Genomic DNA, 18,759 nt, shown 5'->3' on the forward strand with positions numbered 1-18,759 from the left:
TATGGAGAACAGGGTCATTTTTTGGTCCTTCCTGGCTCTGCCAAGTTGTGTGCATGGTGTTCTAGAATCATGTGCACAGTTGCCTGCCATCCAGCTGACGAGGAGTGGTAAGAGGCTGCTACCATCCTAAGAGCTAAAATTGACCAAAATTAACCTCAATTTACCATCCAAGCCTTCCCTTGGCTGTTGCGAACGTTCAATAAGCTCTAGAGTTCCAAAAATGCTTCGATATTTCCAAAATATCAGATTTTTACAGTGTAATTGTTGTCTAGATAGGGAAGACAGATTCCTGGTGCTTTCTACCCTTTTTGGAAGTCAAATAATTACTATGGGCTTGCACCTTATATCCATAGCCACAAAAACTACAATAGCATTTCTCACACTCAATCATGACGATACAACTATATGTCCTTTGAACATAGAACACACAATGACTACTTACAAAAGTCATCTACTCAGGATCATAGTTTGTGAGAGATTGATCTAAATTTCTCATTACCAGGACAGGTATCAGATACCTCAATGTTTTCTTCCCTCATTCTCATCTCAGGGTTTTGTTTTCTTTCTTAACTAGAACAGAAATGATCACCACTCATCCTCCCACCTTACAATGTGACGCCACTTCAAAAGAAAATGGGTAGATTCTTTCATTCTGGCATTCCCTATAGAAACAATGCCTCTCAATAAAGAGCCTCCATGGCGCTGGCATGGTGGCATAGTAGTTCCAGGTCATTGGCTGAAATGTCGGATCCCATTTGCGTACTGGTTCAAGCCCTGGCTGCTCCACTTCCCATCAAGCTCCCTGCTAATGTGCCTGGGAAAGCAGCAGAAGGTAGTCTAAGTGCTTGGGTCCCTGCCACCCAAATGGGAGACCTAAATGAAGCTCCTGCCTCCCGGCTGCAGCCTGAGGCAGCCCTTGCTATTTTGGCCATTTGGGTAGTAAACTAGTGGACTGAAGATCTCTCTCTTTTTCTCTCTCAGTCCCTCGCTCTCTCTTTGTCTTCAAATATATATTTAAAATAAATAAGATTCTACATCAATCTTAATTTAAATAAATATCATTTTTAGATTAAAATAGATGCCTTTATTAAGAGTTACAAAATTTATAACATAAATCTGCTCTTAATATTTAGGTTTCTTGTCAGTTTTCCAGCCAAATACTTAAAAACATTTCATAAGAGTTATAGCATAGAGTGACTTGAGTGATTAACATTCCCAAAAAGACTGGAAAGCTGTTGTCTCTATATCTCTATTCCCATTAATTGAACAAATATTTTTTTAGAAAACTTTTATAATTTATTGAACAAATATTTGTTGGAAAGCGCTTATGTATACAGAATTATTATCTGCTATCTGCTTGCCCAGTTTGATAAGAATATTATGTTCTATAAACTCTGACATTTAGAGAACAGCTACCATTTAGGTTCTTAGAGATGCTGGTGCCTATTTAGAAATTCATTGCTTATAACTAGCAAACACAGTACTCTCGCTTTGAAAATGGCCCTTGGCAGAGATTTCCAGTCTTACTTATTTTAGGGTTTTTATTTTTTGGATCTTGTAAAGCTTTGTTTTAAAATTTTTATAATTTTAGTGCTTTTTAAATACTTTTTATTAATATAAAGAAAACACATTTTATGTATTTTATAGATACAATTCTAAGGATATAATGACCTTTTATTTCCTCCATCCTCCCTTATTTTTTCTTTTAATTTTTGTAATGACATTCTTCCAATTTACTTTATTATCACAAGCTTAATGTTACACTAAATAAAACGTTCACCAAGTAAAAACTAGGACTAATACAGACAAAAGCTATAAATATTAATCAGATTACAAGTTGCCAGTTTCATTCATATACATTAAGTTGTTTTTTGTACTCTATATTTTATTTAAATATTGATGATTTTAAGCCTTCTCCTACCATCTTCTATAGCAGTTCTATCATTTCTATCACACTTAGGGTAGGCCACCACTTTCTTCAAGATTCCAAGAGTGAAACCAGAAACACATTAGCTCTGTCTCCCAGAGAAGCACTTCCATACCCAGCACTCCACAGTGGCCTTCCTAACCTTGTATGCTCACAATCCAGTCTTACACAGATCTCTAGATACACATTTTTCCTAGAATCTTCTGCTTTTCATTGGTGCAGCAGGTTTTCATCTGTCACCTTATGCTGTCACTCAACTCTAGTATGTTTCTGGTGGCCAAAAGGAGAGGTGGGGATATATCCCAACAGCAGGGGAAGAAGCATATGCTCCTTTGCAAGGCAGAGTCCTTTCATCACTTTCAAGTAAGGGGTAGTACTAGCCTCTTTCAAGGAGTTGTGAACAACTAATGCAGAGCTCTCAAAAGTCTTGATATTCAATGTTTCAAGGACACCAATCCAAATGTTTTCCTCCAAGGTCTCAGGATTAAATTTCCTCAAATTAAAGCCCTGATTTTAGCATAACGGTCTTGCTATCATTGAGAATTCAAATTCCTTGGGAATTCTGTCGGTCTTACAATTAAATCCTGAGTATGGTTTTCAGCTTTTCCTACACTTTAGTTGCTTGAGATTGTAGTCAATTTACACACTTCCAAGGAGGTTCTCTGGCTATCACAATAGCTATTTTTTTTGTTAGTTAAAAGTATCAATTACTCTCAACAATGATAAATCATTTGAATTACCATCTCCCCCAAACTTCTAAAGCACCCAACTTATTTCCCAAATGGGATTCCATTCCACTTTCTTTGTAAATGATTTTTTAACAACTGTATCACTACAGGGTTCCAGAAGGTTCCCACTAGTTACCTATCACCAGTGATGATTTTCTTATTGGTCTCCATTATAAGGAGCTAGTGCTATCACTCTCAAAACTCTCTTTTAGCTGCTATCTCATCAGACTACTCAAGGCACCAGCTCCCTTAGGCCAAATTCCTCATGAGATGGAGCTATTCCTGCAGGAGTTTTACCTGGTTGAAACCATGGGAACAAAAATGGGTGGGGGAATGAATAGAGAGAGAAATTGAAGAGTGATGCAGCCACATCAGAAGCCTCAGGTTAACCCATGGAAAGCCCTGGATCTGGGAAGGTCTTTCAAGGCAGGCAATCTCTAACCAAGAGAGAAGTGTTTTTACTCTAGATCTGAAGAAGCACTTTACTCCTGAAAGGTGGATCTAAGTGTATACATGTGTATGTATATATCCCTGTCTCTCTGTAACTCTTTCAAATAAATCTTTCAAAAAATTTCTTCGGGACTGGAGCTGTGGTATAGTGGGTAAAAGCTGCCACCTGCAGTGCCCACATCTCATATGGGTACCAGTTTGAGTCCCAGTTGCTCCTCTTCCTATCCAGCTCTCTGCAATGGCCTGGGAAAGCAGAAGATGGCCCAAGTCCTCAGGCCCCTGCACTAACGTGGGAAACCCGAAGGAAGCACCTGGCTCCTGGCTTCAGATCAGCAAAGCTCTGGCCATTGTGGCCATTCAGGCAGTGAACTAGTGGATGGAAGACCTCTCTCTCTACCTCTGCCTCTGCGTCTCTGTAACTCCTCTGCCTTTTGAAATAAATAAATAAATAAATCTTTAAAACAAAAATTTCTCCCACTATGAAAGACAAAATGATGCAATTGGTTGAGGATGAACAATAAAGATTTGAGAAAGAAATAAGTCATGAATTTGTTTAGAAGGTAGTTCAGCAAATTGACAATAAAGTAGAACCCTGAAATTACTGAGATATTTTCCTGAATTTATACAAAACAAAGGAGCATGTTTGGATGCTGTTCTTCAGCCCCACTTAATTTCTCAGGAAAATGCATAGAGTTGGCAAAGATATAAGTTTAACGAAATTGAGGTTTTGCCTGTGAATACAACTGTGTGTAAGAAAAACAATGTTGTTGAGTTTATATGCAAAGGGATAATTTTTCATGATTTATAAAATCTAAACAAAGGAAAACAATCGGGATATGAGGGACCCTGATTGACAACAAAAACAAGAAGATACCCAAATGATTGTTGTGATCTGAAAAGGCTAAGTTATTATAGGAACAGGTGATAATAGACTTAGTAAGCTAGAAGATGTCAAGGTTATAGCATTTTTCATAGAAGAGAGAAACAGGTGAAGCTATCAGTAATGCCAATCTGTAGAGGATTGCCATGAGATTGGGGATCTGAATTGCTGAAGAAGCAGTAGTTGGATGACAGAATCTCAATGATGTGAAAAGCTAGAGTATAAGATGGGCAACCAAAACAATGCTGCACACACCAAAAGAATTGTAGGATTGTGGTCGTGGAAAAAATGAAATGTAAGAAACTGTTAAAACTGCCAATGAATATGGCAGAGTTATAAGGCAGTTGACAGATACTGCAACATCACATGTGCTATGTGGGTTGTAGGCTGCTAATTTCTCACAGCTGAAGTTTTAGAGGTAATTAGAGCTCAATGATCTTTGAATGGTGATAAGAGCAAAAAAAGACATCTCTAGTTAAAGATGTGCAGTGTAGGAGGTGGGGAAAAAGTTGAAGACTGTAGCAGAGGTGGGGAATCTTTTTCTACCAAGGGCCATTTGGACATTTATAATCTTATTTGCAGGTCATACAAAATTTCAGCTTAAAAACTGGCCTAATCGGCCTGCTATTGAGTCCCATCTGCAGTTGCCATGGAAAGGCCTGACCAATTTATTTCATGGGCCTGATACAGTCCACAGGCCATACATTTCCCATACCTGCTAAAGGAATCCAATAGTCTAAAGGAGTGGTTGGGTTTAAAGAAAATAAAAAAAGAAATGGGAATGTTTGGAGATGAAGTGGAAGATGATCTGGAGTTTTAGTGATAACTGAATCTAAGTTTCAAAAAGCATAATGTGTGAATGGAGAAGGAGGTGAGAGTGTGGGAAAGAAGACAGTAGGAGAAAGGATGTTAATCAGAGAGTTTCAGGCCAAATGGACATGGAAAAAAGTGGCCAGGTATGTTCTGAGGGATTTGGACTTATGAAAAATCATGGAATCAGGAATGTGCACAGCATGATGAAATTGATCCTGATTGTTTCTAAGGAAAATATGAAATTTTAATTATAGAATTCTGAAAACTAATTATTGCCTATTTATAGCAGCAAATTATTTGCAAGGAACCCAGAAATCTCCTTATATATTTCCTAACCCAACTGTTGAGTAAGTTCATGATCAGGTAAAGGGTAAATGACCCAAGGAAACTAACATTAATATTTTTATTGGAAGTTACACCAGTTGCTCCTGGACCCAAAGTATTGTCCAGGATACACACGTAGAGCTGGCTTCAAGGATTTTTTTTTTGTTTTTGATGACTGAGACATCACTTTCTGATGGAAGTGAGAATGAGGCAACACACAGAGAGATGCAGAGAACAAAGGGGGAACTGGGAATTTCTCACATTTGAATCTTTGGACTCAGCTCTCTCAGGCAACATTGACCATACCTTTTTTTTTTTTTTTTAATGAGCCAATATAGTATACATTTGAATTCTTTCCTTCAATTTAGATTTCTATCACTTGCAACCAAACACACCTGACTTGTATACTTATTTTAAAGAAACATGTATTAAATTGAAAGACAGTTCCAGATCCTAATCTAGAAACTTGTTAAGAGAAATGACCTTGAAAGGGCATCTAATCCATTTCCTAACCTTCTAGCGGAATGACACGAACACCACCAAGATTGTATGTGGATTTTTAATAAATACCATCTGCTGCTGACATATGCCTGTGGGATTTGTATGTGTAAATTACAATTATGGAATAATTCAATATAAAACAATCATACATTTCCATCACCTTCTTCAGAAGGCAGTGAATCATATTGAAGAGTACATACTTTGTTTCTCTTTTTGAAAGAGCATTACCAAGTATTTTTGAAACTGATTTTAAACAAAGCTGTAACTGACTTAATGAGGCTGTCTGAAAACATCTGCTTTTAAAAAATATTTTTTGACTATCAAATTTTTTAATTTGAAAAAAACTCTTAACTTTGATTAATACTTGTGTTCTGCTGTTATCATTGCTGTGTAGAAGAAGAAACATAAGTTCACTGTAAAACACAGTCTTCCCAGAACTGTAATGACATCATTTCTGATACTGTCAAAGGTGCTTCCGGCAAACACATTCCATAAGCCAGGGTAACTGGTGTTTTGGCCATGAGAGCCAAGAACAATGACCAGTGCTCAACAAATAATAAAGGATTTTTATAAAAGGTAAGGAAAGAGGTTTATTTAGGTTCCTAAAACAGGGCTACCAATAAACGAGAAGGGATGAAATCTCTATCAAATCACAGCACATTAAGTGACTAAATATCCCATTTTTGTCAAATCATACAAACATGTAAGTGATATTCTAAATCAAAGAGCTTATGGATAGCATAACCAGCCCTGACAGAGACCTTATTTCAGGCATGACTCTGTGAAAGGTTGCACATGATGACTACTCACTCCGGAGGCCAACACAGTAAGAGAAAATCACTGGGGTCCACTGCGTTCACGTTCTTCTCATAATATTGCTTGAGAAAGCTCTTAACTAAGACTTTACAAAGACAAACCATGAAGGTGGGGATTAATGAAATGTAATGCCTCCATTCTGTACAATATACAGCTAACAGCAAAATTTAAAATATGTGCTTGCAAATAAATATATATTGGTGTATGTGTCTGTGTGTTGCATATATTTGTCTCACTAATTTGTATAATTAGTTTTATAGAATATCACATTAGGAACAGTGTTGCAGATTATTTTTCTCAGTAGTCTCCAGATCAAAAAGGCATTCTGGCACTTCATTTATAAGAGACACCAGTCACTGGACTGACTTCACAGAAATAAAATGTAATATTCAAATCAAACAAGGAAAGTTGTTTCTGTGTACAATTTCTATCTCCCTATACTTGTATAATAACAGGAACAATATTTTCTTCAAATAGTTTTGTTAACTCAATAAGCAATTCTCTTCTGCTTCAGGATGAAAGTGAAGCTAGATGTTTTCACTGGAAATAGTACCAAGCATTTTATTTTTGTTTTCAGTTTTATGAAATGTTAAGTCACTTGTTAGAGACTCAAGGAATTTTTTATATATTTTGGATTCTCGTGTATTTATTACATGCATGTACTATGTTAAGATACTAGGATTTATTATGAATTTTTAAGTTTTATATCTTTAATTGTATTTCCCAAAGTACGTTCCACTGAACCCTAGTCTCAGAAAATATTTGGTAGAGTTTTTATGGAAAATATTTTGGAAGAAGTGTGCATTTGGCAAAACAGTTCAGACATCACTTAGGATGCCCAAATAGCATATCAGTGTGCCTGAGTTCAAGTTCTGGCTCCATTCTCCATTCTAGTTTCCTACTAATGCTCACCATGGGAAGCAACAGGTGACAGCTGAAGTACTTGGGACCTTGCCATCCATGTGGGAAAACGGTTTGAGTTCCAGCCTCCTGGCTTCAGACTGTTCCAGCTCTGACTGTTGCAGACATTTGGATAATTAAGAGATGGACCAGCAGGTGGAGATTAATTCTCTCTCCCTCTCTCTTGCTCTCTCTATATCCTTCTCTCCTTCAATAAATTAAATACTTTAGAAAAGAAAATATATGATGAAAATGCTTCCAACAATGTATAAATCCCTAAATCAGACATACAATGTGCACATACACATACATTTATATAACTTCATTTCCCAATATTCTCCAATTATTTTCACCATAGATCATTTTAGGGAAACACCACAGAACACAGAGTATCCTGATGGAAACTCCATTTCAATTGGATTAACATTATTTTGTAAAATATTTATGTACTTATTTATTTACTTGAAAGGCAGAACCAGAAAAAGAACCATCCACTGGTTCACTCCCCACATGGCCAGGCTGAAGCCAGAACACAGAAACCCTATCCAAGGCTCCCACACGGGTGCAGGGGCCCAAGTACCCGAGCCATCTTCTGCCATCCCGGAAGCATTAGTAGGGAATTGAATCAGAAGCAGATCAGCTGAGACCAGAACTGGCACTCCAATATGTGATGCTTGTGTGGCATGTGGCTGTTTAACCTTCTGCACAATAATATTGGCTACTGAATTAACTTTCTATAAGCAAGCCTACTATACATGTCAGTGGATTACCTGAAAATACCAAAAAAAGTACATTCTTACATGTTTACTTATGGTGGTGTAGACATTTATTCATTGCTGGAAAACTGGGGAAACTTTTGCCAAGAACTGCTGAGATTGGTGAGTCTCCTCATCTGTCATTCTCCTCCTCCTATCCATGGCACATTGCTCCACATGTCATGCAATAGTTACTTATGTGTAGCAAACCTGATAGAGTAATTTCAAGGAATCTCAGGTGCAATTTCTACAATTCCCTTAAGTTCATCTGTTTTAGTTGTATATTTTTGCAAATATAACTGAATCCCAGTAGGAGGAGAACAAAAGAAGATCATAAAGAATTCTAGGTTTGGTTTTAATTAAGCTATTTAGTACAGAAACTACCTTGCAACAGGAACCAGCTATTCTGCACACAAGCATATAAAGGCAAGGTCTTCTTGACCTACAGGATGAAATACAGATATGTTGAGCAGTCAGTTCTAGTGTTTCTTTATAATCTATTAGCATTTAAATCACCAGATTCACACAACTTGATGTCAACCTGGGCTCTTTTTACTGTTCCAAATGAAGCTTAAATGTATCTTTAACTTTTATAAGTTTTATTTTACTGTGTTTTCTAAAACAGCTCTATCTAGACTTTCTAATAGATTGCTTATATAACAGACACATGCCACACTTTTGATTTCCACCTTTGTATTTTTCTTATTTGCATCAAAATATGAAGTTTACAAGGCAAATGTTTTCGCCTAGTGGTTATGATGCCAGTTAAGACACCTCTGCCCCACATACAAGTACCTAGTGTTGATATCCAGCTCTACGACTCTAGCTTCTGACTCCAATGTCCTGCTTACGCAGACCCTAAGAGGCAGCTCGAGAAGTTGAATCCTGCCACCCACATGGCAGATCTGGATTGAGTTCCCAGCTCTAGGCTTCAGCCTGGTCCAGCTCTGGCCATTGTGGGCATTTGAGGAGACAACTAGAAAGTGGAACCTATCTGCTTGCTTGCTCGCTCGCTCGCTCTCTCCCTCCCTCCATCCCTCTTTTCTTCCTCTCTCTTATCCCTCTCAAATAAATAAATAAAATTTAAATATAAAGTTTTAGAATACTGATTATCTGAGAGCAAACTCTATACCCCAAAACCCTCTTCAAACACTGCATTCATAACTTCTGCTCCATTCCTTTGTGATCGGCTATTTCCAAATGCATGATTTCATCGTCACTTACTGCTGCAAATTTTAGTCCTCATTCACTAAACTTTTATTTAAACCTTTGGTTTACCAGCATAAAATGTGAATGACTAAGAACATAACTTATATGTACTAAAGAAATAGAATAATCTTCATCATCTCAAAAAATGTTACAGATGAAGAACAAAAAATATTCCAAAACAGATCCCAGAAGCCTTAAAGTTAATTTTCAGGCTCTTCATTATCTCACTATTTTATGTTTTTAGGCTAGATAAGTTCTTCTCACACACAGAAAATGAAAAGAGACAAAGCAACTGATGAATAAAGCACATAAATTATTTTGCCACATTCACAGGCAAGTAAAGTGTATGTTGAATGTGGTTTGATTTTACTGGCTCAGATATTTGGCGCTTTGCTAAGAGAACAGTATTTTAAAATCAGGTCTTCTAACAGCTCAATTAACTGTGCCCATTTTCCTGACTGGAAACAACTCCTGTGATCCAGACCAGCCATATCACAAGTGTCTACCTTTGGGCAGTAGTTTCTTTGGGTGGGCGAATAATTGATGGCTATCCACAAAAGAGAAAAATCACTAGAATAAACAACTTACTGAGTGAATAATATCACTTTCATACCTATTGGCAGAGAATTTATCCATCGACATTTTTTTTTTTTAGATTTTAATGTATGATGGTCTTTATTTACAACTTTACTGGCAAAAAAATTAGGGGAAAAACTTTTAAACAGTTTAACATAGGGGATTATAGCTGATCCCCTAGGAATTAGGAAGTAAGATAAAAGCTGCCCTATTAGACTGTGTTTAAGATAATCATAATATAAGAGTGAACACATATTTTTAGTGTGTAAAATCACATCAAGCAACTCTGGTTTCCTCACACACGTCTGATTAGCTTTGCTATGGAAGGGAGGGCCCTCTCCATTGCTCCAGTGTTATCCAAGTTTGCCTAGGGTGCCGCGAGCATCTCGGGGAGTTTGGCCAGCAGACTCAACCCAGGGCCCGCAACGACGGTTTCTTGGGCGAGAAAAGAACGAACGACGTTTATCCGTCTTCAGTAGACTTTTTATTAGAGAAAGTAAACGTGACAGAGGGAGGAGGAAAGGAGAGGAGAGAAAAGGAGCTTCCTCCTTACACCCGCGGCTTATATACAAAATGCGACCAATCAGGAGCAAGCTAGAGTCCATACATCGGGCACACCAATCCAGTCTCTGTTCACGTGAAAGGCACGCGTCGTTCGGCCAATCAGGTGAGGTGTCACGCAGCAGGCAGGCAGGCCGACTCACTGCGGGGGTCCTGCTGCCATCTTGTTGTTTACCACGACCTCCAACCCTCTGCCTCCGGAGAGCCCCGCCCGTAGGAAAGCCCCCTGGTCAAAACCGAAAGTAAAAACCTCCGCCTAGCGATACCGCCGCGGACTATTCCCCGACATCAGGGATTTAACATAGATGAATTGTATGGCACTTGGCATAAAGCTGCTTCTCTCAAGAGTAACTACAATCTTCCCAAGCACAAGATGCTCAATACAGGCCTTAGCAGAATCTTGAAAAGCTCAGAGATCCAGAGCCCTGTGAGTACCATGCAAGGAGATTCATCACAGAGTCCTAAAGAAGAACCCACTGAGGGATCTGAGAATCATGTTGAAGCTGAACACATGCACGAAGACCAATGGCGGAACACCATTCATCGCCAGGCCAGGACTCACAAACTCCTGGTGGAGAAGGCAGCAGCAGCACCAGCAGCCAAACGCAACCAGCAGGAGGCTGCAGGCAAGAAGCCTGTAGTGAAGAAAGGAAAGAAGCCTAGGACTGTTGGCATCAAGGAGAAGAAGTGTGTGGTGGGGAAAAAGGCTGCTGCTGCCAGGAAGCCTGCTGAGGACAGGAAGCCAGCCAAGGAGAAGAAGCCGGCTGGAGAAGAAAAGAAGCCTGCTGCAGGAAGTCTCAGATTTCTGTATTCCAGAAAGGGCAAATCCTTGTGGACCACTTATTTTGAATAAAGGCCCTATCAGAGAGACCAAAAAAAAAGTAGGTTTGAGCTAGAACATATATCATGTGAGAGTGGAGCCATGCACTTCACGCTAAAACAGCCATGGAAGTGCGTAAACTGTTTTGTTGTATAGCACACTGGTTAAAGATGGGTTATTGGAGTGAAGTTAAATTTTCAGATTTTCCTGCAAGTAGTTTGATGACCCTGAGTGAATTTTTAAGCTCTTGAAGTTCCAGTACCCTTGTCTGTACCACATAAGATATTGGTAATTGCTGTGTGTATAGTGGTGGTTCCATAAAATTTTATTGGAGCTGAAAACTTTCTATTGCCTAATGACATTGAGGCTATCCTAACATCATAGCACAATGCATTACCTACTGTGCTGCCAGCTGAAGAAACGCAGAGCACATAAAATTGTGTACAGCACATAATACTTGGTTATGATAATAAACTACTATTTGTGGGTTGATGCTTTTACTGTACTATATAATTTATGATTATCACAAATGTTTATTAAGTTTAACTACTTAAAGACAAAGCACAAAGATAGAGACAGAGAGAAAGAGAGAGAGAGAAACACAGAGAATTCATTCTTCAAAAGCCCACAACAGCCAGGGTTGTGATAGGCCAAAATTGGGAGCCAGAAATTCCATCAGGGTTTCCCATGTGGATAGAAAGACCCCAGTCTCTGACCATCATCTGATGCCTGTTGGGATGCATTATCAAAGAGCTGGATCAGAAATGGAGTACCCGAGTCTAGATCTGGCACTCTGATATGGGATGTGGGCACCCCAAGCAGCAATTAAACCTGCTGTTCCACAATGCATAGCCCATCTTTATTTTACAGTGTGCCCCTTCTACTTATAAAAAAGTTTGCTGTAAAATGCATGCAATGTTATTACACTATCAGCACCCTCACACATTGTGTGTTTACTCTTTATCTCCTGATTGCATAAATAAACCATTTAGACCAATTCACCCATAATATCTAGATTTTTTTTTATTTATTTATTTTTTTTGACAGGCAGAGTGGACAGTGAGAGAGAGAGAGACAGAGAGAAAGGTCTTCCTTTGCCGTTGGTTCACCCTCCAATGGCCGCCGCGGTTGGCGCGCTGCGGCCGGCGCACCTGCGCTGATCCGATGGCAGGAGCCAGGAGCCAGGTGCTTTTCCTGGTCTCCCATGGGGTGCAGGGCCCAAGCACCTGGGCCATCCTCCACTGCACTCCCTGGCCACAGCAGAGGGCTGGCCTGGAAGAGGGGCAACCGGGACAGAATCCGGAGCCCCTACCGGGACTAGAACCCGGTGTGCCGGCGCCGCTAGGCGGAGGATTAGCCTAGTGAGCCGCGGCGCCGGGAATATCTAGATTTGTGTAGGCATACTCAATAGTGTTCACACAATGACAAAGTTGTCTAATGAATGTATCCTAATGTTAAGGCATCCATGATTATGAAAATAAGGACTGCATGTCAAAGGTTAGTGATAGCAAGTAAATAAAGCAGTGTTTACAAAAGAAGATATTGAGCTTGACAATGACAAGTACTCAGGAAACATTATAACCACTAAATTAGAAGATATTGGATGATTTTTCAGACTCTCATAATTCACTTTGTGTACCTTAGGATAACTTCAAAGATATCCATCCCCCCTTAAAAGTGACAAAAGGGATTTGACACCACATTCCAAGTATATGCTATGGAGCATTATGAGGACACTTGACTTAGCTGTTCTGCTTCTGTGACTACATTGGCCCTTCTAACAGGAACATCATATTGACAGTTTATATTTACTCAGTTAAATCCTGCAGGCCTTTTTGTACCTCTAGCTGCAATGATCATCCCAGGTCTCCTGAAACCTGCCCTTATGCAATTATTTTTCCCTGTATGTAAAATTCTACACCATCTCTGTTTATTTAATGTTACTAATTTCAATCAGTTTTTTCCTTGTTAAGTTCTTTCTAAAACTACTAATTTTATCTAACACATTAGCCATGAATCACCTGAGAATTTGATAAGCATTGAATCACTGAATTCATCACAAAAAATATCTAAATTAGAAAAAAAAGAGTTCTATACTACATACCTTCCTATGTCCTTTCTAGTTCATTATTCCACTAATCAGCATAAGTAGGTTGAATCAAGTAATTCAACTAGCTACAATTTTCTTTTGCAAATTTTTATTTATTATTTATTTATTTGAAGGCAGAGAGACATAAAGACAAAGGGATCACTTTCTAAATGCCTGCAACAGGCAGAGCTGAGCCAGGCTGAAGTCAGGAACCTGGAACTCAATCAATATCTCCAACATGGTAGCAGGGATCCAACTACTTGAGCCAACTCCTATTGCCTTTCAGGGTATGCATTAACAAGAAGTTGGATGGGTAGATCCAGGACTTGAGCTTGGCAACTGATATGGAATCCAAGTAACCGAAGTGGCAACTGAACTGCTGCCTCAAACTCATGTCCCTACATTTTTCTAAATATACCTCTGTACTTCTTATTTAAAAGTTTATCTTGAAACATAAGATCAAATATGCTGCCCATTAGAATATAATTTATCTACCTCATTATCCATAATGCAAAGGTAATAAGCTAGAATCTTGTGACTCATTCTTTGTAAATGAGTTATTAGCAGGTTTTTTTTTTTTTTCCCAGAAGCCTATATTGCCAGCAGAGTTACACCGACAGTCATTTCAACAATTAGCTATTTTTTAAAAAATGGTTGTTTCTCTCAACCCTTGAGTTACTCTGCACTGGTCAAGAGCCTTTCACAGAAGTATAACAAGGTACATTGTATAGAAAACATCTAATTACATGACCAACTCCATGCTTTTCACTTGTATCTACGTGTAAAACCTCAACACCCAAATGTTTTATTTTTTGTATCTAAGTCGAATATCCAAAGGGCTTGCCTACAAGCAGCTATGCACACCCACCGTTCCGAGAATCAAGGCACGGAGTCCCACTGCCAGGACGAGGAGTGTAACATCGCCTCGAGACCTGGGCCATCCTCGGCTCCCAGGCCCGTGGCAGCTCGTGGGGATCCCGTGGGATTCCCTCGCCGAGTTCTTAGCAGGTTTTTTGTGGTCACTGTTCTCTTTTCTAAGCACTCCCAATAGATTGGTTTAATAATCATGCTTTTCTCAAAATTCCCAGGATGCATGCAGGTGAAGGTTTGATTATCACAAAAGATGCAGCCAAACTTCCTTCATAGAAGCTTCTCCAGGGAAGCTGACATAGATTCTTGAAACCACGAGTAGGTATTGCAGAGGTGGATCAGGAGGCAAGAGCAGAACTTTTAGCTACATTTATTTAGCATACCATGGAATATGCTTTTTACAAAGTCTTATATCTACAAGGCAGATTAAGTGACTTCTTAGTTTTGTGCATTTTATTTCAAGGCAACGTTGGCATATTTTCCAAGAGAGACAACATATTCCAAGACCTTTCATTTATTTTTTTGTGTGTAGAACTATCATGTCCACAATGGAGGAATGCACCAATGAATTTTGTTTCCTGAAGTCATTTTGTTCAAAGACAACAGCTGGAAACACCACTATTTCTAAAAGGCATCAGCAATTAACAGCCCCAAAATAAATGAACAGCGTATGCTACAATTTTATTTTGCTCAATAAAGTAGGAATAAAAGCTCTTATAACAGAATATGTTCCATCAAATGTAGTTGAAAGGGGATCCCCTAGACCCTGGCCACCAGTTCCATTTTGCAACTTACTGTTTCAAATCTTCTGTTCTAAAAAGCTTTCACAGAGCAACACCTTGGCAACTTGTTCTGTCACCTCTACTGCACTTTGTCCAATAAATTGGGTCAATATACTTCCTATTCTAAGTCTTTTGTTCTGGCTCAACAGGATGCTGGAATCATTCCAAACCTGCTGATTCCCAATCCTGGTTTCATAGAAATTAAAAAAAAATCAATGAAAGAAAAAATGTCTCTAGATAGCTCAGCTGACATAGCCACAGGCAGGAGCTGGCCAGTGCTATTTGGTACTAACCACATGACCAGCCAGCCAGAGACTGTTATTTCACAATTCACCCTGCCAACCTAGTCACTCAATCGTCGCAATCAGTGCTAGTGCTTCAGGGTAAAAATAAATAAATAACAATGTGGACTAGCACACACTTTGGCTGGTGCTGTGAATATACATGGAACTGCAATATAGGTGGATGCCGCCTGCCAGGGTCTAAAGCAGATAATCAATCCTGATTTTTTTTTCTTTTTTGTTTTCTTTTCTTTTACATTTTGTCAGTTAACAGATTGTAACAATGAAATCAGTTCTTTGAAAAGGAACTTGCTTTAGGTAACATGGCTCTTTTTAAAAGAAAATCTTCTGAATATAGTAAAATTGACTGCGAGTACCAAACATGGACTACCAAAAGTCAAGAGGCAAAGGGCAGGGTTACCTAGTAAGTGGCAAAGAACAAACCCTTGCTTTGAAGTGTTTGAACTCTTTAAAAGGCTATGGGAGCTACTTTTCTATGTAGTAGAAGGTATAACTCATCCAAAAAGCCTCATTTCAGAATTGGAAAAATAGAAGTATAAACCTATCCAACTTGGCATGAAGAATATAAATGGATCTGAATAATTGAAAGCAAGTAGATTGTCCCACATTGCAGCCAAAACTCAAACAGCATGCTGGCTCCTGCTACAGAGGAAAGCAATCTAAAGCATTATCTCATGTGCCATTCTTTCTTCTTCTCTTTAAGACAACCCTAACAAGAGGATTTATGTTTTGAAGATGAATACAAGATATGAGCATCATAAAGACTAAGCAGGCATATCTTTGAAATGTTAGAGAGGCAGATATTTAGGAGAAAATAAACCTACTTACATTTTGAAATTCTGGCTTTGCTGGGTCTGTGCTAGGTAAAGGGTTTTGTCATCCTCCTTGACAGCACAGGCTGTTTAAATGTTGAAGGTGTAAGAAGAAACCAGGTTTCTATAAGCAAATCCATTCCTACCTATATTAAAAGTAAAAAGAACATCATTCCAGTAATGATGAAAAAATACATGCCTCCATAAGCAACACGAGAAGTTCTTTGTTTTGCTTCACTACTCTAGCCTCTCCCACACTGGTTCTTACCTCTACAATTATACTGTAGCATAAATGAGACATTGTACAAAGTATGCATAGATTTTCCTCTGTGCATGACATCCAAATCATACTCACAGTTTTACAGGACTGTAAGTCATGGAACCATGTAGTATTTATTTATAAAGTGAAAGTCTAATTCTCACCTTACAAAGAAGGAGAAAAAAAGCTGGTGAAGAAATTCAAAATCAAATCAGTTACCAGTGGCACACCGATTATTTGGAGATAAAGTTTAACTCTATCAACAGAAAACATACATTCAAGGTATAAATGGCAGCAATCAAGGAGAGGTAAAAAGTGGAGACAACATATATTGAAAAGCAGTGGAAGAATCACTTCCTGTTCATTGGGATCAATTAGGCCTGCATTGCTAGTGACTTTTTTCCTTATGAAGTATTCCCTAGGCACAAAGAGTTCAAAGTGCCTGGAAAGTGGTCACAATCTCTGATTTAATGGAACCCCAACAAGACAAAATCCACTTTAAAACCAGGACTTCATCACCCTGCAGAGCCTCGAGTGGCAAGGATGGGGAGATCCAGATTCCTTCTTGGTCACCTGGAGTGATGTTACTGAAGACATTTCTTAACAACACTTGTCTCTTGGACAGGAGACTCTCCACAGGTGGCCTGGTGTTATTCACAATATGGAAGCTGCCTCCATCTCACCAGGAGGGAGACTTAGCAGCTGGCTCCTCCAAAACCAGAACCACGAGAGAGAGGGAAAACAGAAGAGCACACCCAAGGCCGGCGCCGCAGCTCACTAGGCTAATCCTCCGCCTTGCGGCGCCGGCAGCACGGGTTCTAGTCCCGGTCGGGGTGCCGGATTCTGTCCCGGTTGCCCCTCTTCCAGGCCAGCTCTCTGCTGTGGCCCGGGAGTGCAGTGGAGGATGGCCCAAGTGCTTGGGCCCTGCACCCGAATGGGAGACCAGGATAAGTACCTGGCTCCTGCCTTCAGATCAGCGCGGTGCGCTGGCCGCAGCGCGCCGGCCGCGGCGGCCATTGGAGGGTGAACCAACGGCAAAGGAAGACCTCTCTCTCTCTTTCACTGTCCACTCTGCCTGTCAAAAAAAAAAAAAAAAAAAAAAAAAAAAAAAAAAAACACCCAAGCCAGTAGTTACAATCTTATCTTCATTGGATCTCAGAAATGACATCTCTTCATTTTTGCCTAGTTCTATTCAATAGAAGTTAATCACTTAGCCCAGCCCCCACTCCAAAGAAGAAGAATTAAATTCCACCTCTACAGCCTTAAGAGGAGGGCCATCCAAACATCTGTGGCCATGTCTCTTAAACCACCACAAACAGCAATAGGGTATTTTCTGGAGACAGATAATTTGACTTTAAAATTATTATAGATGGGGCAGCATTTTGGCCTAGTGGTCACAATGCTGGTTAAGGTGGCCACATCTTATATTGGAGTGCCTGGGCTCAAGTCCTGGCTCCACTACTGATTTCCGCTTCTTGCTCATGCAGATCCTGGGAAGAAGCAGGTAATGGTCCAATTGTTGAGTACGTGACACCCACATAGGAGACCTGGATTGAGTTCATGGCTCCCAGATTCAGCCCTGGCTACTGCAGACATTCACTGAATGAACCAGCAGAAGGCATCTCTCTCAAAATAAAGAAAAAATTAATATGTAAAACAAATAAATCAGAATACCTGAAAGATAATTTTTAAAATGTCACAATGGAAGGGAGCTTCTCCTACCATAAATTAAATCATATCATGATTTTTCTATAATTAAAGAAATGACATTAGTGCATAAACCATTGGAAAAAATAAAGTCTGAAATAAACCTAAATACTTTTGGAAGTTCATTGAGTGATATTCATCTCATATCATAGGGGAAAGGTGAATTTTTAATAAATATTGATTAGAAAACTAAATTTCTTTTTGGAAAAAAAACTGGCAAAAGAAATAAAAAATTAATGAAAAAATTATATATACAGAAAGATACCAGGCCTTGGAGAGGACAGAGAGGGAAGCAAAATTGCACTAAAATTCTGGCATATAATATGAATTTTGAAAGCATATGTCTCATATATTTAATAATAAAATTAATTAAATAAAAGAACCACAAATACATGTAAACAAACAAACCTAACTTCAAGCCAAGTTGTGACATAACCACAAGAAAAAAATTCCAGAATGTGGCATATTCTTCAGGAAAATCAACCTTGTTTTCACAACACAATGTTGGGAAGGAAAAAAAAATTCAATAAAGGGAAGTAAATTATAGAAAATAATATGAGTGTTTGTGATCTAACTGACCAAACACATATGGACATTTTAGATTTTAAATTGAGCAAAACTTTCAAATTTTTAAAATAAAAACAAAATACAAAATGTTTTTGACACAATGGGGGAATA

At 38.9% G+C, this 18,759-nt stretch overlaps 1 long non-coding RNA gene across 1 annotated transcript in view; it reads right to left on the bottom strand.

Annotated features, from left to right (window-relative positions):
- Window positions 1-16,263, bottom strand: part of LOC138843951 (uncharacterized) — a 103,432-nt gene extending 87,169 nt beyond the window's left edge. Inside the window, exon 1 of the long non-coding RNA XR_011379192.1 lies at window positions 16,132-16,263. This is a non-coding gene — a long non-coding RNA (uncharacterized lncRNA). The remainder of the gene's footprint in view (window positions 1-16,131) is intronic.
- Between the last annotated feature and the right edge of the window lie 2,496 nt (window positions 16,264-18,759).

This window comes from Oryctolagus cuniculus, chromosome 10, assembly GCF_964237555.1.
Source record: "Oryctolagus cuniculus chromosome 10, mOryCun1.1, whole genome shotgun sequence".
NCBI classification, from domain to species: Eukaryota; Metazoa; Chordata; class Mammalia; order Lagomorpha; family Leporidae; genus Oryctolagus; species Oryctolagus cuniculus.